The sequence below is a fragment of the Mustela putorius genome, unplaced genomic scaffold, assembly GCF_011764305.1.
Source record: "Mustela putorius furo isolate JIRA1106 unplaced genomic scaffold, ASM1176430v1.1 tig00000095_pilon_pilon_pilon, whole genome shotgun sequence".
In the NCBI taxonomy this organism is placed as follows: domain Eukaryota; kingdom Metazoa; phylum Chordata; class Mammalia; order Carnivora; family Mustelidae; genus Mustela; species Mustela putorius.
In genome coordinates this window covers 39,683,069-39,706,873 of record NW_025421280.1, presented here as the reverse complement: position 1 = coordinate 39,706,873, position 23,805 = coordinate 39,683,069, and the positions used below count along the sequence as shown (strand labels likewise).

Below are 23,805 nucleotides of genomic sequence, written 5' to 3'. Positions count from 1 at the left end.
TCACGTCCGGGGACTTGGCTCTGCGCCTGGCAGTGGCCCGGGACGGGCTACCTTCCACACCAAGCCAAGCCCCTTCCTCTCGCCCAGGCCCAGGACGGCCAACGGAACCCGCGTTCACACCGACGGCGGCGAAGGAAACATCGCACACTGACCTGTGCCCGGGGCCGAGCTGTCTTCACCGCCGAGGCTCGGGAACTGCACGTCCGCTCCCTGGAAGAAAAACGGAGCCCTTCAGTGGGGCAACATTTGCTCCGACACACGTGTCCCCCAGGGGCGGCGACGAACAAGGGTCTCGCCCTCGAGGTCAGACCGCCCTAAAGACCCCTCTGGGGGGCCTGTCTTTCGGCTGCCCTGCCAGCCTCGGGGCCAGGCCTCCTGGTGTAGAAGTGGGACGTAAGGCGGCAACTTGCCAGAAAGGTCTGGGAGAAGTTTGCAAGGTCGTCCCTGCTGAATTTTCCAAAGGCTCCAAACGCAGTGGATGCAAGGGTCGGTTGACCGCGTGACCTTTCGTGCTCTGGAAAGCTGTTCGGCCACATTGCTTGACCCTCGCGGTCACTCTGCGAGGAAGAGGTGGGAACAGAGTCAAGCCCCACCCCAGGGCACCCCCTAAGTCACCGGGGTCGGCCTAAGGAGGCCCGAGGAGCAAATGCAAGGTAGGGTCCGGGACGGGGTCCCAGGGCAGGAGAAGGGCACTGGGAGCAAACCGCTGAAGGCCGTGGAGTGCAGCTGGGTCTGTGGGTGCGCGGCCGCCACAAACGCACCCTGGGCCGGAAGGCGCGGCCACACGGGGAGGCTGGGCAAGGGCACACAGGACCTCTCCTTGGAACTCCCCTGAAAATCTAAAATCATTTTAAAATTAAAATGTCATTTAAAAATAACTCAAGGGTGCCTGGGTGGCTCAGTGGGTTAAGCCGCTGCCTTCGTCTCAGGTCATGATCTCAGGGTCCTGGGATCGAGTCCCGCATCGGGCTCTCTGCTCAGCAGGGAGCCTGCTTCCCCCTCTCTCTCTGCCTGCCTCTCTGCCTACTTGTGATCTCTGTCTGTCAAATAAATAAATAAAATCTTTTAATAAATAAATAAATAAATAAAATAAAAATAACTCAATTCGGGGCGCCTGGGTGGCTCAGTGGGTTAAAGCCTCTGCCTTCGGCTCAGGTCATGATCCCAGGGTCCTGGGATCGAGCCCCGCATCGGGCTCTCTGCTCAGCGGGGAGCCTGCTTCCTCCTCATCCTCTCTCTCTGCCTACTTGTGATCTCTGTTTGTGAAATAAACAAATAAAATCTTAAAAAAAAATTAAAATTAAAAATTAAAAAAATAAAATAAAATAAAAATAACTCAACTCGGGGGCACCCGGGTGGCTCAGTCGGTGAAGCTTCCGACTCTTGGCTTCAGATCAGGTCACGACCTTGGGGTCGTGGGACTTAGTCCCGCGCCCCGCTCTGCGCTCAGAGAGGAGTCGGCTTGGAACGCTCTCTCTCTCCCTCGGCCCCTCCCCCACGCGCTTTCTCTCTCTCACATAAATAAATATGTTTTTTAAAATGACTCAACGTGAAGATTTAAAGGCTGGTTCCCTTTCCAGGGGTCCCGGCCACTCTGTTGTCAACCCGCGCCGGGACGGAGAACTGAAATCCCCACTGTCGCCTGCAGGTGGCGCCATGGGCTCAGGAACACCCCGGTCCTGGGGGGTGCAGCGGCCCCCGCGGCCCTAAGCGGGCAGGGGCGGGGGGCTGCTGCCGGCCAGAGCGCCTCCTGCATGGCCAGTGCCAGCTCCCGCCCTCACCCCAGAGACTGACACTTGCCTCAGCCCTGCAGGGGCCATCTAGGCACATGATGCTTCAAGTTTTTATTTCTCAGTCAATTAAAGACACAAGACGTTGCAAACCTAGTGCCGAAGGGGTGCCGGGTACCCTGCGCCCAGCTGCCCCCGGGGTGACTCTTTGCACAACCAGGGGACGCGGACGCGACTGGCCGAGGGACAGGCAAGCATGGTTTTCTAGACCGTCTTACTTAAAACAGGCTTCTCCCGCCGCACAGACGCTGCACAATAAAGTGCTTTTGAGTATTTTTGGAGTTGTGCGACCATCACCGCTAGCCACTTCCGGGCTTTCCGTCACGCCTAAAGCAACCCCATCCCCGTCCACCGTCACCCACCAGCCTCCCCTAAGCCCCGGCCCCCGTGAGCCCCCTTCCAGTCCATGGAGGAGCCTGGTCTGGGCGTGTCACACGCGTGGACCCACACCCCGTGGGGCCTTCTGTGTCTGGTTCCCTCCCTGAGCACCGTGGGCTTGGGGCCGTCCCCGGGGCAGTGCGTGGGGGACACGTTACTGACAGGACACTGGGGTGTCCCCACCTCCTGGCCACTGTGAACATGGTGGCACGAATCCTAAGCCTTCTCATGTATCCCCTGCAAACACCCACACTCAGCCCCAGAACACCAGCCCCGCACTTGAAGTTGAACACACGGGTGCCCATGCAGATGCCCCCACCTTGGCTGCGCTTGGCCTAGGCCAGCGTGAGCAACGCACCCCTGCAGCTCTGACCCAGGGCTCACGAGACCACAGGCTACGAGATGCACCCACTGGTGCCTGGCTGTGCCTGCGACCTTCACCCAAGCCAAAGTGCTGGACTTTCACTCTCCCACCAGAGGGAACCACAAGCCCTCCGGGACGGCCAGCAGAGGGACGAGGAGCTGGGGCTCTGCAGCAGGACCTGCTTCGGAATGTGCAGCGCCGGCAACCAAGTGAAACGGAGATCCCTCGTTCAAATATTAGTGCCAAACGTGAAGAGAATGACGGCCGAGCCTGCCGACCCCACGCAGACCCCAGCCCGAGGCACGGCCGGGGAGGTGCAGGACACAGACCTCAGACACACAGAGAAAGCTCTGGAGGAAAGGGCCCGGTGCCAAGGGAGAGATAAATCACACCTGGAAACAGGTAGTTTCCAACAGTAGCCATCGGGGGGGCCACGTCGGAAGGACGTTCGTCCCGGACAGCACTTTACAACCTGGACCTTCCTCTTGGCCACACGCTTCCTTTCTCTTTTCCATGGAGATCGAACTCACCAACCACGACCTTCAGTCACCCTTTTCAAGTGTCCAATTCAGTGGCTTTTAGGATATCTGCAAGGTCGGGCGGCAGGTGATGCAGCCGGTTCTGCGCTAACCCCAGGACACTGTCCCCAGCCCCCGAGGAACCCCCAGGCCCGCTAGCATTGCCAGCATCGCGGGGTCTGGTCCAGCGTCCCAGGAGAGGGGAGACCCCCCCGTGCAGGGGCCGCACCTGTTCTGCCGGCCGCCGCGCTTCGCCGCACCCCTTGAACACAGCACGTGTGCCATGACCCCAGGGTTTCCTGACCCCCAGTCAGTGCTGAGGGAAGGCCTGCAGAGCCAGGGTAGCCGGGGGAGACCAGGAGGCCCCCACAGAGCCCGGTGACACGGGCCAGGTCCCCCCAGGGCTCGCCTATGACATGGGAGAGGCCGGAACCCTGCCGCAGGCCGTGGGACCCACGCAGGGGCCAGTGCGCGCAGGCGTGGCTGGAGCGGGTCTCGTCGGGCAGCCGCGCCCTCGGTGACCTCCTCTGTCAATGGCAGAGGGAAAGGAGGCACGCAGATGACAAGCCCAGATGCTCCTGGAGCTCCCACCAGTAACTTCCTGGTCGTTTCTACTGCCTGTGTTGTTCTGGGGCCGGCGAACCGTGAGTGGGCGTCACAGGCGGCAGGACCCTTAGCTGCCAACGCTGGAGATTTGAAACTGTCGGAAGCAGGGCCGAGAACCGGGCAGGAGGGGAGATGACAGGGCAGCCCCTGAGCAGGGAGTCGGGCTGGGCTGCACCCCTCAGAGCCCATCGTCAGCATCTCCGGGTTACAGGACCGAGGACCCAGCCCCAGGTGGCACAGGACGGCTCCTCTGGGAGGAAGGCACGTCGCAACCCACTTCGCGCCATCAGAGCTCGACCAGAGGGACTTCTCCGAGAGCACTGGCCCAGCCCTGCTGTGTGCAAACGCCACTGTCCCTCCCTCTAGAATTCAGGGCTCCCCCCATGCTCTGGTGGGTCATTCTCCGGGGGAAGGGGCATCCTGGTCGCTGTGGGGGGACTGAGCAGCCTGTCCCACCCGCTCGATGCCAGGACAACCCCAGTCACGTGACCGCAGAGCCCCTGCAGGAAACGAGGAGGAGCTCTGCTCACCAGCCTGCACCAGAGCTTCCGGAAGCTTCTCTGTGAGGTTCTCTGCCCAGCTGGACACAGCAGCTCCCGAGCCGCTGCCCCCTCTGAGGGCCCCGTCCCCCCTTGGTGGGGGGTAAATCCCTTTTTGGGTGGAATCCTGTTCTGCCTCCCGGGCAGGGCAGGGTGCGGCAAAGACTGTGCAGGAATGTCCCCTAGGACTTGGGTTAACGGTCACGGTCACGTATCAATCCTGGCTCATCCATGACAACAAAGCGGCCACACTATACAAGTCAGCCAAGGGGAGAAGTGGAGGGGGCGCAGGCTGTGCGGGAACTCTGTCTTCCGCTCGGTTCTTCCATAAACCTAACGCGACACTAAAAAGCAATCTATTAAGAGAGGGTCTTGAAGACACGAATTAGGATTCCAGTTTTAGAAAGGAGGAAGGGGCGGGGAGCCCCTCTCAGACCAGATGATCGCTGAGCGCTCACACGTCCCCGGGATCCCTCCGACGAGCCCTGAGAACCAGACCCGGAGAGAAGGTGGGTCAGTCCCGGCCAAACACATTTCCTACTTTTCACCCCAAAGCTCATTCGAGGGTTGTTAACGATACAGTTCGGGGAGGATCAGCCTGGATTAACCTCCACCAGCGCCGCGCCCCAGGCCTGGGACCAGAGCGGATCAGGGCCCTAATACAATCAGTCCCAAGGCACGGCCCTCGGATTACTCCCAAATCCCGTTTGGCCAACCGGGAGCATATTGTGGCCGGTGATGAGCTGATGTCTACGAGATGCACCAAGCCGACAGACATCGCTGCGCAGCACACCCGGGGCCCCGACACCCTCAGGGTCTAATGCCAGGGCCGGGACACTGACTCACCGGACGTCCAGCCGGCCGTCGCAGGTTTCTAAGCGTGAGCACTGAGCAGCCCGGGGCTTTTCATTTCCGTGTTTCCCCAGCATCTACCCGCCCGGTCCTCTGGGGAGACACAGGACCCCAGTGGGACACGAGAACTTCAGCGAGGGGGGAGCCACCTAACCACAGGGCTGAGGAAATGAAATCCTTGGGATTTCACGAATTATTAAATTATCACAATGTAATGGGCGGCATCGAGTTTCTGAAACTGAACAAAGCGACCGCCTTAACCTCCTTCCCTCCGAAGCAGGGTCTCTCCCTCCCCCGCAGCACGGCTGACTCTCCGTGGGGCCTCCCCAGTGCTGTGGGGGGCGCTGAGCAGCACCCCACGAGCCCGCTGGCTCAGGCCGAGAGCACCCCAGTCGGGAGGAGCTCCATATCCCCCGTGGCCCCCACAGCCCCCTGTTGAGATGGGCCGTGCGGACCCTGCAGAGGCAGAGAGCAGAGGGCAGATCTCCCCCTGCCTGGGATACAGGTCACTTGTCTGGGAAATGGGTGGGTGGGAGCGGGGCATCGGCCCCCTCGACGCCCCAGCTGATGACCGCGGGGTGCGGCGGGAGCGCCGGTGCCGCAGGCTGCGTGTGGCAATGCCGAGCCGTCCTTCAGGCACGGCAGCCACGGCAGCCGTCAGCCCAGCCTTCTCTCGTCACCACAGCAACCGTCTAAATTTGTCACCCTGACGAGGCTCTGATTGCAAATGAAGGGGGAGGAGAAGCCTGGGGGCCCGTAACGGTGGGGGGGTACCCAGAGGGGAGGCGACCCATCCTGACGGCAGGCTCCACCAGGACAGACCCCGGGCAGGCGCTGTCACACCCCTGATCAGACAGGGCTCGAGGTCCAGTTTGCTTGGCCCCAGGGTGAAAGGTCTCCAGGAGCCAAGGACAAGAAGGCAGAAGGCGCAGGGAGCGCTTCTGCCTTGTGATCTTGGGTCCCTGGTGCCTGGGAGGTCCTCTCCGCCTCCCCCACATGGCCCAGGCTGCGGGTCACCTGGTTCCCACAGGGACCATTGGGGTTTACTCTGCTCTCACATGTGGGCAGGAATCGGAGTCAATTTTTTCCCCAAGTAATTAATACAGGGTCTTCTCCCCCCAGAATCTGGCACAGCTACCACGGCCGGGTCATTCTCTGCCCAGGTGTCCTGGGTGCAGTGGGGGCCGAGCAGCACCCCTGTCCCCCACTCCCTCGATGCCAGGAGCCCCCGGCTATGATGACCACAGATGTCCCCGGACACGGGGCAGGACCGCTCCCCTGTGTGAGGTCATCCAACCTCCATCTGGAATTGTAATACGGAGAGACACGCGCTTGATTTGGGATTTGGGAGAGGACCAATGTCTGACCGAGAGAGAGGGAGAGAGAGAGAGAGACAATATGTAGAAACAGATTTCTTTTTCCTCTTGGAATTAAAATGCTGACAGTCCCATGGAAGGGGTTGGGCGGGGACACATACCCTCACAGCCAGCAGGCAGCGCTCTGGTGCACTGTCTGCCCTGACGCCCAGCTCATGGTCTCCCCTGTGCCTCAGTTTCCAAATCTGTGACACAGAGATGATGGGAGCACCGACTCCACGAGTGCTTTCCAGATTAAACAGAAGAAAATCTGGGGGCGCCTGGGGGGCTCCGTCGGTGAAGTGTCTGCCTTCGGCTCAGGTCATGGTCCCAGGGTCCTGGGATCGAGCGCCGCATCAGGCTCTCCGCTCAGCAGGGAGCCTGCTTCCTCCTCTCTCTCTCTGCCTCTCTGCCAACCTGTGATCTCTGTCTGTCAAATAAATAAATAAAATCTCAAAAAGAATAAATAAATAAAAATAAACAGCTGAACATCTATAAGACTTTTCCATCAGCATCCAGCACCCCAGAGAGCGCACAACTGTGTTCTCATGGGAGCTTCTGCGTTCTGTAAGACGTGGCAGAGAAGTCACACGCCACAACTCCTTCATCACTCAGAACTTGAGGTACCGGCTTTGTTGACAAGACCGAGGCCCAGCAAAGCGCTCCCTCAAAGGGCCAGACGGTCAGTACTTCTGGCATTGGGAGGCAGGTGTTCTCTGTCATTCTCTAGCTCCTTGACCTGGCCCCAGCAGACAAACAGGTGCGGCCAGGTGCCAATAAAACTTTATTTACAAAAGCAGGAGGCCTGGGACCAGCCCATAGGCTGCCACTTGTGACCCCCGGCACAGAAGATGGTCTGTTAAAACACGGCACTATTTCAGCCACGGATACTCAAGGTCAGGCACCACTGCGGAGAGAGAGTCCCGATCTCATCCCCAAACTAGACCCTGCGTGGGTCACACGGAGAAGCTCCATGTCGCCCCAGACCGTCACCCAGAAAATGATCTCGGACCGTCCCTCAACACAGAGCACTCACCGATGCAGAGCTGCCCCGTTTAAGTTCCTAAGAGGGCGGCTGCTTTCCCACCACCTTGAGAAAAATCCATCCCCCGACCTGGTCGTAAGCACCTCACTTTTATCGACTGGCTAAGCCTTGGCTGCAAAGGGCACCCGGAACGTCTAGACCTGGTGAGCAAAATCGCCACCGGTAACAGCGCGCAGGACGCCACCCCCCGCCCCCAGAGCGGGACACGGTTCGTGTGCACGGAAGGTCTGAGAAACCGCCACAGCCCAGCGGGGTCGGAGACTTGACACGGGAACGTCACGTGGGGTCCTGGATGAGGTTCTGGGGCAGCAAAAGAGAAAGAGGGGGAAAGTCGAGGAATCCGACGTCTGGAGTTCAGTTAATAACGCCACCGGGGAAGACAGCGCCGGCAGGGAACCTGGCTGCGGCCGGAGGGGGATCTGGGTGCGCCTGCGGGAGCTCTGCGCTGCCTGCTCCATCGCTCTGGGGATCTCAAACTCTTCTAAAATGAAAGTTTACTGAAAGAGAGAACAGAAGTGAGTGACGACGGGCAATTAGCTGCTGCCGCCGGGGAACGCTTCAGAGTGTGACTGAGGGCACACGAACTCCCTGTGACAGCTCCTAATAATGACACGATTATATAAAACCTACAAGAAAAAGACGCTAAAAACAGGATATGCTAATCAACAGGGGAAGCGTGCTCTGCTGACAGGAACAGGGGGCGGCGGAAGACAGGTGGCTGAGCGGTCCCCACCCCCAGCCCCCCACCCCTCGCCCCCGCCACCCCAGGGCAGCCACAGCAGGGACACCACGGGGCCGGCTGGATCAAGCCTCTGAGACAGCGCCCGCCGACCCAGGCCCCGGGGCCACGTTCACTCGGGAGGCCTGCTGAGTGCGCACCCAGCGCCCCGGGCCTGGAGGAGGGCAAAGGTGTTACGGATGGAGAATTCTGGAAAATCAGAGGGAGGCTGTGAAGAAAGTGGTGCCTGACCAGAAGAAAGACAACCAAGAGATCGTGCATCCTGGTCTTTGCAAGTGACCTTATTAGACACTTCCCTCTGCACCTGGGTCTCTCCCTTCTTGGGCCCACAGACATTCAGGCTGGTTCATTCTCTGCAGGGGCGTCCCAGGTGCTGTGGGGGCCGAGCAGCAGCCGTGGCCCCACCCCCTCCATGCTAGGAGCACCCCTGGTCGTGACGAGCACAGACGCCCCCAGACGTCACCCGGCGTCCCCTATCAGCAGAATCACCCCAGATGAGAACGACCATCCTACAATACCTAACAACCTACACACAACCCATAAGGAGTGCCATCATCCCCGCTCTACAGATGGGGAGACAGAGGCTCGGAGAGGAGACGAAACCTGCCTAAGAAGAAGAAAGGGAGTCAGGTGTCAGGTACCACTTCTAATAAGGAGGGTCTCTGAGTTGGGAAGGAGGTAATGCTGCTGTATCGGGGACGGGAGGCCAAATCCGGCCCACCACTTGCTCTGTCAATAAAGTTTTATTCAAACACAGCCATGTCCATTCACTGATACACCATCTATGGCACACCTGTACCTACAAAGGCAGAACCCGGTAACTGCAAGCAGGACCGCTGGCCTGCAAAGCTGAAAATACCTACCCTCGGGTCCCAGAAAGTCTGCAGACACGGAGAGATCCTACCTTACCGCGTCAAGGCCCTGCACGGCATCCTGTGCAGACTGTCAGTCTACGTGTGCAGGGAATGTTCTGAGGAAGGAACGCACACAACACAGGCAGCCTCCCAGGAAGTGGAGCAAACCTGGCCTGCTTCTGCTTGGTTCTGGCCCAGGGCTCCCCTCGGAGGCCAGAAGAGAGGGCCGGCCCCTCCCAATCCACCTTCCCGGGAGCAGGTCATCGTAGGTGTGCGGGGACTGTCGGGTGAGTGGCAGCGGGCAGCATGCCAGCCCATTTGCCTTCCAGGCCCCGTTGTGTGGGCGGTGCTGTCACCTCGACCCTGCTGTCACATGGGACGCAGGGGGAGGCTTCTGCTCCGAGCTCCTGCTCGCCTAAGTCTGCAGGTCAGCCCTGTGGCCCCCAGAGGGTCAAATGTGCTGAGTGAGGATAAGCTCATCTTCCTGGGGCTCCAGCTGCCTCAGCACAGCTCTGCGTCCCAGGGCTGAGACCCACTGAATGTTCTGGAATCTGAAGGTCACCTTGCTCCACGCTTTCCCCCTCCAGCACTGTGGGCACTGAGGGCAGGTCACTCGGGGGGGCGGGCACTCTGGAGGGCTGGGCGCCATCCCTGGCCCCACCCACTCAACGCCAGGACCACTGCAGCCGTGACCATGAAAAATGTCCCCAGATTCAACTGCTTGGTCTCTGAAAGTCAAGTCACGGACGCTCTGGACCTGACCCCAGCCAACACTCGGAGGCTGAGTGAACCAGGGGGGCTCGTAGGGGCCGGAAAACCGCAACTCCGGTGCAGCAACCCTGAGACGGCGAAACGGTCCCCCCCAGCAAGTCCCACACACGTGGTCCGAAAGCTCGTGTCCCTCCTGATCCGAGCCTCGCCGACGGAATCCGTTTCCCGGGGGGCCATAACAAACAACCACAGACCAGGCAGCTTAAAACCGCAAGGACCTCTTCTCTCCCACCTCTGGAGCCGGGAGTCCGAGACCCAGGCGTGGTGGACCCTGCAGCCCGAGGCCACCTCCCCATCTGCCCCAGATGCCAGCAGCTCTGAGCGCCACAGGGCCAGCCGCGGCCAGCCGTGTCCTTCACACGGACCACAAGGCGCTCCCAGGTGACTTTCCCTCCCCTGCATTCCAGCACGCTTTTCTGACTTACAGTTGCCTCCCGCGGGGCTGTGTGTGGGAGTGAGCTGTCACGGGGACGGGGACCGTCCCCACCAAGGGAGGTGGGCCTCGGCGGGGGTGGGGGGTGGAGTGTGCCGTGCTCCAGCAGCCCATCCTGGGGTCACACGTGTGAGACGGGCCCCAGAGCAGGCAGGTGGAGACAAGGTGAGGTCCTGCAGGGAGAACACGTCGTTCGTGCTGTCACCACGTGGGAAGTGCCTGATGCCGTCAGCTCTTCCCAGCGCCCCAAAGAGCTGGGAGGTCTTTCACTACAAAAATCTCCTGATTTTTAAAGGTTGGCAGGAATCCAAAGTTTAAAGCCCCTGGGGTCTGGCTCAGCCAGAGGATGGACGTCAACACCATGGACGGCACGAGCCCCTCTGTGCATTCTTACCCAAAACCACAACCCAAGTCGAACTGCGAGCGAACACAGACAGACGCGGATCCGGGGCGCTCCGCAAAGCTCCTGACCTGTCCTCGGCATGGCCAGCCAGGCTTCAAAGACAAGGAAAGTCGGAGAAACTGTCTCAGCCCAAAAGGGCCTAAGAAAATGTGACAACTAAATGTCATGTGGGGTCCTGGGGCAGAAAGGGGACATTTTCTGGGAGATGGAAAAAAAATAAGGAAATCTAAGTACGGACTTCGGCTCATCATAACGTGTTGATGTTGGCTCAATAATTGTGCCAAATGCTCCGCACTGGCGTACGGGACCCTGGGTGTGGGGTCCAGGGCAACTCTCTGTTATTTTTGCACTTTTCTGTAAATTCAAAACGACACCATGGAAGTTTATTTTAAAGAAAAGTCTGCAAAGTGCAAACTAGGTGTGTTGCTGTAACACACAGCAGAATGTTCACGATTGCCTTATAACTTGCTGTTAAAGGCTCAGCGTGTCTTCCAAACTCAATAGACTTGTCCTCAGAAAGTGCTGGAATGGTCAAGCCCCCAGGCGTGAGGACAGGGTTTAGTCTGTGAACCAGCAGACCCAAGAGGGAGAGCAGAGGCAAACACGCTTAGAAGGCGGGGAGCTCCTGGGGGGACATGAGACCAGCTCTTCATGGCACGGAGGGGCACCAAGATCCCGGCCCCCAGCAGCCTCCCTGCCACAGGGCACCTCGAAACTGCATCGGTGGGCACCACGCCCGAGTGGTAACAGCAATGGCAGCTGCCCTCTGAGCTGGGGCCCTGGGGATCTTGATGTCACTTCACCCTCACACCAATAAGGCTGAAAGGTCTGGAATGACTCCTTTTCTAGTTCGTTTAGGAAAATGTTTGTTTGTTTGGGGTTTTACTTTTAAGCTAAACAAGACACAAAATGTTGCCAAAAGCCAGTAAGAGGAAAAGGAAGAATTCAAACTGGGGCTTAACTCTAAAGTTCCTGAAGGGAGAGGTCTGGTGTAACCCAGTGCATCCCCCCATTGGAGACACTGGAGTGCTCGTGGCAGGAAAGGGTAGGGCCAGGGATGTTGCTCGACCTCCACAGAGCCCGAGTGGCCCACAAACAAGGACTCAGCCCCAATGTCCACAGTGCCAAAGGGGTGAGCCCCTGACGGACAGAGAAGGAGTAACGCTCCTCAGACACCCAGACCTACACGTGCCAACTCTGTGAGAGACCCAAGGCACTGGTGGGAACCAAGCACTGCAGACGGGTCCATCAGCCAGCACAAGCCATCTGAGCTACGTCTTCTTGAAAACATACATTTGCACATGTACTTGGATATGCAAAAGGAAAAATATTCTAGAAGAAAACACCAGAACTGTTAGTAGTTAAAAGGTGAGTAGGACTGAAGGGTGGGTATTTTATGCCTTTACATACAATTTGAAATTTTATTTACCATGAGCATAATTGATAACTCAAAAATTACTTCTACTAACTGGGGATTTGATTACATTAATTATGTAGAGCAAGAGCTCAATAGTGCCTAGGTTGAGAAACCCAGATGCGTGGAAAATATAATTTAAAGAAACCACTGAAGAAAGTGATGTGTTAAAGATGACTTCCCCAGAGAAAGGAGAAACCTGAGAAAGCCTCAAGATAAGGAGGAAAAACAAAGGCAACCATCAATGCAGCCAATACGTACGACAGGAAGAGCTACAGCTGGGGACAGCAGATGGCACCCAAGCTCTGAAATCAAACAAACTGGCAGCTATGGACTCCTCCAGAGGAAACATGAGGACAGATTTCCATTCAAGAGCACAGCCCAACCCACGCTTTTAAGTCTGTTCCAGGGACGCTGGGGGGGGGGGGGGCTCAGGTCATGATTCCAGGCTCTTGGGATCAAGACTCCGCTCAGCAGGGAGTCTGCTTCCTCCTCCCCCTGCTTCTGTGTGCTCTCTCCTTCTCTCTCAAATAAATAAAATCTTAAATAAAATAAAGTCTGTTCCATGGGGGTCTCTGGGTGGCTCAGTCAGTAGAACATGTGACTCTTGATCTCAGGGTCATGAATTCAAGCCCTGTGGTGGGTGTAGAGGTTACTTAAAAATAAAACCTTAAGGGGCGCCTGGGTGGCTCAGTGGGTTAAGCCGCTGCCTTCAGCTCAGGTCATGATCTCAGGGTCCTGGGATCGAGTCCCGCATCGGGCTCTCTGCTCCGCAGGGAGCCTGCTTCCCTCTCTCTCTCTCTCTCTGCCTGCCTCTCTGCCTACTTGTGATCTCTGTCTGTCAAATAAATAAATAGAATCTTTAAAAAAATAATAATAAAAAAAATAAAATCTTAAAAAAGGGGGGGGGGGTGCCTGGGTGGCTCAGTGGGTTGAAGCCTCTGCCTTCGGCTCAGGTCATGATCTCAGGGCCCTGGGATCGAGCCCCACATCGGGCTCTCTGCTCAGCGGGGAGCCTGCTTCCCCCTCTCTCTCTGCCTGCCTCTGCCTGCTTGTGATCTCTGTCAAATAAATAAATAAAATCTTAAAAAATAAACTGTTCCATGGAAATCGAGTCCATGTGGAGCCTGAGTCTGTGTGACGTTCAGCTCCAGGAATCCGCTTCCCAGGAGGCGGCGGTTCGATCATAGGCGGCCAGTGAACAGGTGGTCCCACCTCCCACCACACAAAAGAGCCGAGTGCCCCCCCGCAAAAGCCGGCACTACACACAACAGCTCCACACATAACATACTGCGTACTGGCTACAAACTTTCTAGAAAAGCAAACTTGAAGCTTTTAACTCTGAGCTTTTGGCTTCAGTAAATAGCTTCTTAATTATTTAAAAAAAAAAAAGGAATTTTTTTCTCTGCTACTTTTATTTCACATTCTATCATAAGCCTTTTCTTTTCTTCTTTTTTTAAAAATGGTTTTATGGGGCGCCTGGGTGGCTCAGTGGGTTAAGCCTCTGCCTTCGGTTCAGGTCATGGTCTCAGGGTTCTGGGATCGAGCCCCGCATCGGGCTCTCTGCTCAGCGGGGAGCCTGCTTCCCCCTCTCTCTCTGCCTGCCTCTCTGCCTACTTGTGATCTCTGTCTGTCAAATAAATAAATAAAATCTTAAAAATAAATAAAAAAAGTTTTATCTATTTATTTGAGAGATACAGAGCAAGAAAGCGGGAGAGAGAGAGCACGAGCCAGGAGGAGCAGAGGGAGAGGGGAACCAGGCTCCCCACCGAGCAGGCCGCGGGGAGCTCAATCCCAAGCCCCAGGATGATGGCGGGAGGTAAGGTCCGACACCCCACTGACGGAGCCACCCACAGGACCCAATGCCTGCCATTTCCTACGTGTTCTTTGAAAACAGGGTTTTTTAAAATGACTGTCCATATATTTACATCATTACTGATGAACCCAGTTCCTTACTGCTTGGGCATTTACACTGTTCCCAATTTCTGCTTTACACGTAACGCTCAAGGGAACCTCGTTATGCCCATCTCTACCTGCTTCCTTAGTCTCCATTTCTAGAGAGGGCATTACGGGATCAGAGAGCATTAGGTATTTTTAAGTTATTGTGACCGAGGCGACTCCGTGTTTATACCGTCCCCCTGTGCACACACACCCTCGTCCACGCCGGTATTATTTTGTATTACTGCTCACCTATAATAAAGGTGAAAAGTAAAATCTTAACTGTGTTTTTCAATACACTTTTAACTTTGGAACATGTTCAGATTTGCAGGGAGTTGTCAAGACAGTACAGATGGTTCCTGCGTCCCTCACCAGCTTCCCTCAACGCTGACAACGCACACAACCGAGGCACACGTGTTACAATCAGGACCACGGCACCGCGGCGCTACTATCAACCGCCCACGGTTTATTCAGATTTCACGAGTTTTTCCACAAATGGCTCTTATCTGTTCTAGAAGCCCACCTAGGATACCGTATTACATTTATCAGACTTTCTAGGCATAGTCCCTAATCCTTAGAACAACCCTGTAACCTGAGGCTCACCATCTCCACGTTGCCGACAAGATGAGGGCTCAGAGAGGTTAAGCGACTTGCCGAAGTCACACAGCTGGTGAGCAGCATAGAGGGTAAGCCCCGATGCAGGCCATCCCTGGAGGGACTCCAGATCCAGGAATATGGTTCCCTCTCTCTCATTCCGTCCTCACCTCCTTCGTGCGCGCAGGCTGGTCTCTAATTCCCCACTAACAAACGAGGTGATCCCAGCAAGGTGATGGAAGGTGGGTAATGAACCCCCCTGACAGAATTAAGTCACTGGTTCTCCCCTTCAAACAGCCACCCTGGGAAACTATTTCAAAGCGATACGCCATCTCCTGGCGTTCCTGGAAGCATCCTCGGAAATCCCCTCCGGAGAGAGCGAAAATCCCGTACCTGGGAAATATGGCCCCACAACTCAGCAATGACCTCTCCCACTCAACCCAAATCAGCCTGCTCCTGCCGGGCCGCCCACCTTGCTCACCCCTGAGGGACCTCCGGCTGGGCGGAAGGTTCTCGGGTGGCCTCCCAGTGACCCCCAACTCCCGGTCCCCCGTCTTGCGTGGCGGCGGCCCCTGTGGCTTGCTTCCAACCTCCAGCAGCCAAAACCACGTAGAGCGGTGCCGGGGAGCAGCCAGCGAGAAACGTCACCAGGTCAGCAGCCCCACGCGTGGGCTTGGCGGCAGAGCCTGTCCCAGCAGAGACAAGGCCACGGCCCAGGCCCACAGTCTGACTGTGGCCCGAGACACGCTGAGCGGGGAGCCAGGCACGCCGCACTGGGAGCCCTGACCCACGGATACGGGGAGACAGCGAACACCGCGGCCGCTAAGTCTGTAGTGACTCCTCACACAGCCGGAGCAGATAAATACGGGCCGTCTGCCGGATTCCGATCTCCCCTCAAAAGATAAAAACGCGGGGGCGCCCGGGTGGCTCTGTCGGCTGGGAGTCCGGCCCGTGATGCCGGCTCCGGTCACCGCTCACGGGCGGCGGGACTGAGCTCCACGTCTGGCTCCTGCCGGCTCACGGGGGCGTCTGCTTGACGTTCTCGCCCTCTGCCCCTCCTCCCGCCGGCCACGCAGGCGCACACTCGCTCTCTATCATAAAGCCTTTGGGGTTAAAAAGGATAAAATTCTGAAACCTACAAGCGTGGGTATCTGGAAGCCCGGGGGCAGCGCAGCCCACTCTGGGAAGCACTCGCGGCGGCGGCGCGGCGCGACTACAGATTCTCCCAAGGTGATGGTCGCACAGAGGACACCTGCTGCGATGCGAAATCTGGGGGTGGGGAGGGAAACAGATTCCCTCAGCCGGTGCTCCTAACCCGGAGTTTTGCGCTCAGCAGCCCATACTCCCGTCAGGCGGGTTTTGCACATTACGGAGTCGGAAAGCCGCTCTGTTGTATCCCACCAAAACGGAAAACCGACTCAGGAAATAACACTATACATTATATATATCGTACTACTTTTCTTAAAACGGAACTGCTGTAACGCCTCCCCCTCCGGCGGAGACCAGAATAGACAAAAATCCAGATTTTGACACACTTGGGATTGGTAATGTTTTAACACATGGGAAAGGCGATGGGGTTGCAAACTGCTTTATATTCTCCAAACATATTTCCAACTGTGCCAACCACCCTAACAGTTGGATGTGTTCGTAAATGAACCAAAACAGATCACATTCTCGGGGAAAGATGCACTGTGGAAACTAAAGGTTCTCTCCGCGCCGGGGGCGGGGGGGGGCGGTAATTAAACCCCTGAGCCGTCACAGAAGACGGAGTGTGGCTTTCATGGAATGCCAGGGCTCAGGGACCCCGCGGAAGGGAGGAATATGGCATGCTCAGCGCTGCCCAGTGAAAACCGGTAACTGCAGAGACCAGGAAATGCTGGCCGGCGAGGAGGAGGAGGAGGAAGAAGCAGGGAGCATTATCTCCCAGCCTAGGCTGAAAACACAGAGTGCATGGCCCCACTCCCGAGGAGGACAGCTCTGAAGGACAGGCGTGACCTGAACGGGTTCCTGTGCGGGTCTCGATGGGTAAAGAACCTCTGGAAAAGCGCTTCCCCGGGGTCCTCCAGGGCATGAGACAAACACAGGAAAGACACGTTATTCCTTGCACACAGCTCTCAGTGGCAGAAGTGGGACAATTCTGCCCCCAGGGGACATTAGGCCATGTCCGGGGACGTCTGTGGTTGTCACAACGCGATGCTCCTGGCATCGAAGGGGTGGGACCAGGGACGCTGCTCGGCTCCCCCAGTGCCCAGGACGCCCCCCCAGGGTGACCTGCCCTGATTCAGCAGTGCGGGGAGAGGGATGGGGGTGCCGCTGCTCGGTCTGGGCCTCAGAGCTAAAGGGACCCCTTCATCTTTATTACAGCGCCAAATCTGTGTCATCACCAGAGAGGGAAAACCGGCGCTTAATTACATTTGCATGGGCGCCACAGAGAGCTTCCCTAGGGAAGGACAGGGCCCTCCAGGCCCAGCTGTGAGCCCCGAGGGTCCCTCTGTCAACTGCAAAGCCCACAGCAGCCGGAGTCTCAAACACATTTCCTCTGGCTTTGATCCCTTTCCAAACAACAAGGGGCGGTCCTGCCCCCAGGGGACACTGTGTGCGGGTGTCCCACAGTGTCCCAGCACAACTGGGTGGTCCACCCGGGGAGGGGCTACAGGCATTGAGTGGGTGGGGGCTGGGCCTGCTGCTCAGCCTGGGCCCTCCCCAGTGGCAGCAGTGCTGAGGGGAGACCCTGGCCCCGGGCAGCGCATCGGGAGAAGGACCGGGCGGAGGGCCGGAGTGCAGAGAAGGTTAACGAGCCGCCCCAAACCCCGCAGAGCCGGGGGCGCACACACCATCCCGCCTCATCGCCCCCGTGGGCAGCTGTGTTCTCTCTCCCATATGCAGGCGAGGAATCGCGGAGGGAGAGCCCCCAGGAAGCTGGCGAGGGCTTGGGAGTTGGTTGGGTTTTTCTTCGACGCTGTGGTCCCTGTGTCCTCGTCCTGTGACCGACGGCAGGCCGTACACCTGCTTTCCGGCCCGGGGCGCTGGGGACGAGGGCACCCACCTGGAAGGTGTGAGGCAGGGTCTGTCGCCCCAGTACTGTGGGAACTCGGGGCCGGACCATCCTCCAGGAGGGGGCCGCCCGGTTTAAGGGTCAGATCGACAACCTCAGCGGCCATGAGGGCGTCCGGCACAGAGGGGGAGCTCAATGAATGCTTCGGGTCTTTTTAATCTTTCTGGGGGCTGGGGGTGTAAGGGGCCCCAGCATGGCGCTGGCCCCGCTGAGTTAGCTCTGACCCCCGCACTCCAGCTGGGGGTTAGCCCCGATCCCCGCAAAGTGTCCGTGGTGAGGGGCAGCCCGGCGGCCTGCTCCTGGAGCAAGAGCAGAGACAGGACGCCACCTACCACAGAACCCAGTGTGGCCTGCTGGTGCCACTGTCCACAGACCATCTCCGGGATACCACGACACCCCCTGTTGCATCCAGAATTCCTAATTCTCGGCCTCCAGCATCTGACCACCAGGGCCTCTGTGAGGTCGGCAGCCTTTGGAGAACAGTGAGCCTAGGGTCGAGTCCCTGGTGTGTGGCTCTGCGTGGAGAGGGGGTGGTGGCTGCGGCTGACCCCAACATGACCCCACAGCAAAATGCACATGTGCGCTGGATATGAGGCACCAGAGGGCTGGGCCCTGGTGGGGGCTGCCATGGCCCTGCGTGTCTCAGCCGCACACCATCCCCTACTGGGCTCAGGCACGGAGGCGGAACCGTGACAATGGAGAAACCACGAAACGCACCCACTCGGGCACGGCACGGTCACCACCCGGTGGGCTGTCCATCGGGGGCTTCCGGCAACCTGGCCACGCTCTGCACACCCCACATCACCTGTCGTGCAGAAGCGAGACCAACTCCTTCCTCTGCTCCCACGAGTGCCCTGACCTGGGGTGGGGGGTGGAGGATGATAGGCCTGTGCCTCAGTTTCCCCTTCTGCAACACAGAGATAGGAATCCAGCCTGGCAGAGGCCTCGGCAGCAAGTAGCTCCCTCCGCACTTACCCTCTGACCCCACCTTGTTGCATGGGGGCTCACAGCTAGGAGCCTCAGCTCCCAGAGCGGCCTCTGGTGTCCGGTCCACACCCGCCACAAAAGAACCCCACTCCTGTATTTGGCCGGGGGCTACGCAGCCTCGGCCACACCTTCTTCAACAACCAGGGACCAGTGGCATCCCAAGACAGTCTGTCTGGTTCCCAAATGAGTCCAACCACCGTGGCTTCTGCCCCCTGGCTACCAGGAACGGGCCTGCTGCCTGCGGTGCGGTTGTCAGTATCAGAGATGCTAAAGTCACGAAGTGAACAGAACGGGGACCACCACCCCGGCCCCGCCCTGGGGACGATCCTGCGGGTGATTCCCCCTGTGCCCCCGTGGAATCAGCAACAGAGAGATTCCAATCACACGGGGACAGAGTCACCCAGGGCTGAACAGCAACGCCAACCCCGAAGCCTCAGGATGCCATAATGCCTTCCACGTTCCGGAAGGTTCCCGAAAGTCCCATAATTCCCAGGCTTTTACCTCCTCCTCAGCGGCGCCACACCTCAGCCTTACTGACCGCCTTCTCCCAGAGACCTGAGAGCACCTTCCTGCCCTCCCAACCTAAGCTGCACACGTGGCTGCTTCAGGCTCAGGGCGGACAAGACCTCAGTCAGGGGTGTGACGGCTCAGCGGCCCCAGACGCAGGGGAATTCCCGTCCTTGGGCCAGACTCACCAGGAGCTAGAAATGAGCATGCGCCTGGGCTCACAGCTCCACCGTGCTTGACCTAAGGCGGAGGGAGGGGAGGGGCTCTCGGAAGAACACAGGGCCATGCCCCCCGCCTCCAGGGTCGCCTACTCTGAAATATGACCACTTAGACCAAGAGGCGTTTGGGGAGGGGTTGATAAAATGCACACAATAGAAAATGTATGATGTCAACCGAAGCGTACATTTCCGTGGCATCTGGTATATTCACAGAGTAGTGCAACCATCACCTCTAGCTAGTTCCAGAACATTCCATCACCCCAAAAGGAAACCTGGTCCCCATCAGTGTCACTCCCCACCCCTTCCCAGCCCCCGGCCCCCGTGAGCCCCCTTCCCATCCATGGAGGAGCCTTGTCTGGACGTGTCACACGCGTGGACTCACACCCCGTGTGGCCTTCTGTGTCTGGTCCCCTCCCTGAGCGTCGTGGGCTTGGGGTCCGTCCCCAGGGTGCCTTGCTCCTGCCCGTGGCTGGGGAACGCTCTCATGTGTGGGGGACCCACTGTGTGTATCCCTTTGTCTGTCCATGGACCCCTGGGTTGTGTCCACTCGGAGGCTGTTGTGAGTCCGGCTGCTATGAACACGGTGGGCTGGTGCTGGTGTGGACACAGGTTCCCATTTCTCTTGAGTGGACACCCGGGAGTGGAATCCCTGGGTCAGACGGATGCCCCGCGTTTAACTTTTCTCAGGACCCACCCAAACGTCTTCCAGAGCAGCCGCCCCTCGTGCTTCCCCAGCCCTGTGGGGCCCAGGTTCTCCTCATCCTTGACGGACATCCTGGCCGTCCTGGTGGGGTGGCGACGTGCTGTCTCGCGGTGGTTCTGATTTGCATTTCCCTGACAGCTAAACCACAGTGAGCACTTTTCACGTGAGACCAGTCATTTTTACATCTGTTTACAATGTTTATTTTAAGTAGGCTCCACGCTCCATATGGGGCTTGAATTCAAGATCCTGAGATCAAGAGTTGGCCGAACACCAAGATGACCAATTATTTTTGCTACCAGGAAGCCGGTACCCAGGAGCCGGCTCCACACTAGAGGAAAGCGTGGCGGTCCATCCCCGAGACAGAAAAATCCTACTCAAGATGCAGGCGGGGCAATCAGGAAGAGCTACGAAGTGGGGGAGCCCTGGGGCTGGGGTCCCCGATTCTGAACCTCGGCATATTCCTCGGAAGACAGGACCCCAGACGGGCACCTTGGGGAGTTGCTCTGGGGGTCAGTGCAGCCCAGGGCGGAAATCGCCGCATACAGTGGGGAGTGAGACATGAGCCGCTGGCAAGTCACCTTGACCTGGAGCAGGAGAAGGGGGGGGAGGGCGCGAGACGCCAACCAACAAAATGGAAGCATGGCATAAAGGACACGGGGCGGGTGACTGCAGACAGGGGCGGCTGGGAGTCCTGCAGGCTCAGAGTGTCGGGCACTGGAGAACACTGGACGCAGGGGGCTGGTGATAGCAGGGGCGAGGCAGAGAGGCGGCCCCACGGCCCCACGAGGGGCAGGCGGACAGCGACAGAGCAGGCCTGCGCAGAGGGCATTCCAGGCCAGGGAAATGGGGCCGAGACCCCGGGGGCGCCAGGGAGAAAATTCAGCCGTGCTGAGAAGGCTGCCCCGGGCGGGCTGGCGCGGGGACCTGCCAGCCGAGGCTCCCAGGCAGAAACGGGGATGGGGGAGGGGAGCCGCTGAATGGAATCAGCCAGAGGAGCTCGAATCCTGCCCCCGGGCTGAGCGGTGAGCAGCCGCGAATGGACAGAAGCCCCAGCAGGCAGAGAAGCCCCAAGGACAAGCTTCCTGGACAGCCCGGGGTGCCCCCCGGCGCATCCCCAGCAGCGGGGAGGGTCTGTCCATGCAGGAGCCCCCGGCATCACACTCGCCACGGCCCGAAGTAGACGCAAGCCCAGGACAGACAACGCGACGTATTCAGACAACGGAATGCCGCTCGGCCATTGGATCTGAACGTGGACGCACCCCGAGCCCACGACGACGCTCAGGGACGGCCCAGACACGGACGCCCCCACGGCGCGTGGTTCTGCGGGTCTGCACAAGCGCCTCCACGGACGGGAAGGGGGCTCGTGGGCGCTGGGGGCCGGGGGCGGGGGTGGGGGGGGTCCGTGCTTTGTGGGGACAGTCTCCGCGTGGGGAGATGGAAGGTTCTGGAGAGAAGGGTGGGGTGGCTGCAGGCGGGGTGAGTGTGCTTCCCGCCGCTGAGCCGTGCGCTCCAAGACGGTTAAGGGGACGCGCGGCTGGCTCGGCCGGTGGGGGGTCCCACTCTTGCTTTCAGCTCAGGTCATGATCTCGGGCTGTAGGGCTGAGCACTGTGTTGGGCTCCTGGGAGGGCGGGGGGGGGTGCTGTCTGCTTGAGTTTCCCTCCCTCTGCCGCTTCTCCTGCCCTCAGCTCACGTGCTTTCTCTCTAAAATAAATAATTTTTTTTTTTTTAAAGAGAGAAAGAAATGGTTAAGATGGTGAATTTGATGTTATGGGTAATTCGGGCAAAATGGGTGCGGGGGAGCACCTGGGGGGCTCAGTGCGTTGAGCCTCTGCCTTCAGCTCAGGTCATGATCTCAGGGTCCTGGGATCGAGTCCCGCATCGGGCTCTCTGCTCAGCGGGGAGCCTGCTTCCTCCTCTCTCTCTCTGCCTGCCTCTCGGCCTGCTTGTGATCTCTGTCTGTCACATAAATAAATAAAATCTTTCAAAAAAAACAAACAAAAAAAAGATCCTAAGAAAAAAGAAAGGAATGGCTGCGGGGAGCGAGGTGGGAGTCTGGAGCTGCGCTGAGCAGAGGCGGAGGGAGAAGTAACGGACGTGTCTGGTGAGTGACAGATGCTCCACAGCTGACAGGTCCCCTCCCCCTGGAGGCAGGGGGCACTCGGGGGACGGCCACACCGCAGCACCTGGCCCCATCCCGTGGCCGGTGGCTGAGCATCACGGGGCCGCTGAGCCAAAGGCCTCGGTGCAGCCGGGCAGCTCACTGCCCCGGGCGGCGGCACGGGCGGCTGGAGGGAGCCCGTCCTTCCTGCGGGGTGGCTCCCCCCGCCGCTGCCCAGCTCTACTTTCAAAGGACACCCGAACACCTCCCCACAAAAGAGCCTGCTTTCCAGCAATCCTCGGCTTTCCTGGAAGCCGCATGGACATGTGAATGAGACCCACCGTGCCCCTCTGGGCGCAGGCTGACCGGCTGGGAAGGCGGGAGCACCAGGGCCACAGACAGTTTCTGGCCTTGGGCCGCATGGGTCCCAACTCTGCCCCCAGATCTAAAGCTCCCCTTCCTTTTATTAAAATGGGGCACTGGCGCAGAGCTGTGACAAACGCTCAGGGCCGGCTTACGCCCATCTCCGTCACAGGCAGGGGGACCCAATGCACAGGTTTGGGGCAGGTGGGACCCACGAGTCTCAGGTTAGAAGGGGGAGGGCTCTCCCCAGCTCTCTGCAGTGTCCACGGCCACAGCACGTGAGACGATGATTTCTAACTCCCCCGGATGATCTCCGGCTCAGCCCGCAGAGGGTGCGGGAGGGCCCCGGTGAGGCCGGACGGCACAGCTGGCAGGACAGAGGACGGGGAACCCGGTATGGGAGAGTGAGGTGTCCCGGGCCCCGGGGCTCCCTCCGCACAAGGAAGGACGCGCATCCAGGCCTCTGAGCACCTGGCAGGTGGGCAGACACGACCTGGGACGGGGGGCCAAGGTCAACACCATCGGTGATGTTCTGCGGCACCAGGGACCGCTGGTGTGATGTGCCGAGGGGGTCCTCCGCACTGTGCGCTCCGCCCCAAAACCTGTAACCCTGGTCTGATCCCAAGGAAACATCGGACAAACCCAGACTGGGGGTCGCTGTGCAAACTTCCTAACCAGGTGTCCTCAAGACTGTCCAGGCACGAAAGGCAAGGAAGGTCAGAGAGGCCGTGTCAGCCCCGAGGGCTGAGTGCCACGGGGGGTCCCAGGGCAGAGACGGACGAGAGAGGGAATGCGGAGAGATCCGGACAAGGTGTGGGCTTCGGCTGAGAGCAACGTGCACAGCTTAACTTCGAGGGCAGCGCAGGTGCCGGGGGAAGACAGGACGCTAGCTAGCGCGGCGGTCTGAGGGGCACGTGGGACTCTCTTCGCGACTTCTAACACCTAAAATTAGCCCAGAGTCAAAATGTTATCGAAGGAAAAAAAACAAGTCTCAGAACGCAGCGTACGATCTTTCTCTGAGGCCCTCTCGGGCCCTCAGCTGGCGCGCTTCTCGGGAGGGGGCTGGGAGCTGACAGGGGCGGGGGCCGGGCACGGCTGGGGCCAAGGCCCCCTGTCCTCCCGAGCCCCAAACCCACAGACAGTGGTCAGGGGCCTGTGAAGGCTGTGGGCCTGCCTTTGTTGCCTTTACACAGAGCGGAGGGGCCCCTGGAACCCTCCCGTGAGACCCAGAGACAGAGAGAGAGAGAAGACGGGGCGCCAACCTGTTCCTCAAGCAACAG

General features: G+C 58.8%; 1 protein-coding gene across 2 annotated transcripts in view; it reads right to left on the bottom strand.

Annotated features, from left to right (window-relative positions):
- Positions 1-23,805, bottom strand: part of GNG7 (G protein subunit gamma 7) — a 113,908-nt gene that overhangs the window by 82,529 nt on the left and 7,574 nt on the right. The window contains exon 2 of one of the 2 annotated variants that reach the window (XM_045087166.1): positions 153-210. The exons of the other annotated variant lie outside the window; for it this stretch is intronic. The gene's annotated coding sequence lies outside the window, so the exon portion shown is untranslated. The remainder of the gene's footprint in view (positions 1-152; positions 211-23,805) is intronic. 2 annotated transcript variants of the gene reach the window in all.